The following is a 1,315-nucleotide window of genomic DNA, read 5'->3' on the forward strand; positions in this document are numbered from 1 at the left end:
ACTAAAAGAAATCTTTAGAGAAATATACTGGGTAATCAGTTTTGGTAAGACATGGCCAAGACTTATAAGAGTCAGGAAGTTTTCCCCAATATGTATCTTCAATTCCTCTTGCTGTTAGTAAAGCTCTTGCATCAAAGGAGACAGAACAGCTGCTAATCCTCATTTAAATCTACCTCCAGGTTGGTATTATATTTCCTTCCCTCTATCTTCTCATTTTTAGGCTAACTAAATTTTCCTTGTAGCGTCCATTCACCACACCTTTATTCTAAACAACTGTAGAATTGAAAGTAAAGGAGAAAATTCTTCCTTCAAGGTTGTGTTCCTATGCTGTTTTGTTGCCTCAATTTGTAAAGAAATCCTAGAACCTGGTAAATAAATAGAGCCAGATGGTTAGTACTACTCTATCCTACTCTATACTGAAAAGCTCAAAGGTAGAAAAATCATCGGAGAAAAAAGTCCACTATACACACATGTACATTATTTTCCATATATATTCTTTTCCACGTACCCTGCCAAAAAAATGCAGGAAAAATCATTGCCAAATCATGTTGGCTGTTCACTGGAAGGAAACACAGCCTTTTCTTGGGGTGGAAGCAGACAGGGGACAAAGTTCTTGGGGTCTGGCATATCTTCACAGTTAAGGCAGTTAATTATGCCTAGTCTGATCCAGGCAATGTAGGTTCAAATTCTGGCCATGTCTGTATAGTTTAAAAAACAAAGCAATGCAAAATTGGAAAAAAGTGACCAACTCCGTGTTTTCCAGTATTGTTCCCAGTCAGCGTGGACCTGAGAGTTTAGTAAGCAGTCAGGCATCAGGAAGGAATTGTTGATAGGTTGCCAGATCCATTCTGCCAGGCAGTTGCCAGCAGAGGAGTCTTTGTGATGACCTCTAGGTACACAGCCTGGGAGGAACCTGATGGATATCTTCTGTGTTTACTTGGGGTTTAATTTTTTGTCCAGCCCCCAACCTTATGGAGACAGATGAAAGTTTGAGCAGTAGTAGGGGGCTGACCATGACACGATATTGACACATTTCCGTCCTAACTCATAAATGGATAAAATAATGAAGTGAATTCCTAACAGAACAACTAGTTAAATCTGTTACCCTGTATCTGTGACAGTGCATTGAATTGTGACAAAACACAATATTATGCTTCTACTGATGGGATTATGGAAAGGCTGAAGATTGACATCAAAGTTATAACTTTATTTGAAGCATTAGAGTAAATAATTCTAATCGGGAAAACCCAGAGCACAAGTATTATCCATTGGAGTTCCTTGGCACACACATTCGGTGACTTTAGGTTTTTTTTTT

Source organism: Propithecus coquereli, unplaced genomic scaffold, assembly GCF_000956105.1.
Source record: "Propithecus coquereli isolate 6110/MARCELLA unplaced genomic scaffold, Pcoq_1.0 Scaffold110, whole genome shotgun sequence".
NCBI lineage: Eukaryota > Metazoa > Chordata > Mammalia > Primates > Indriidae > Propithecus > Propithecus coquereli.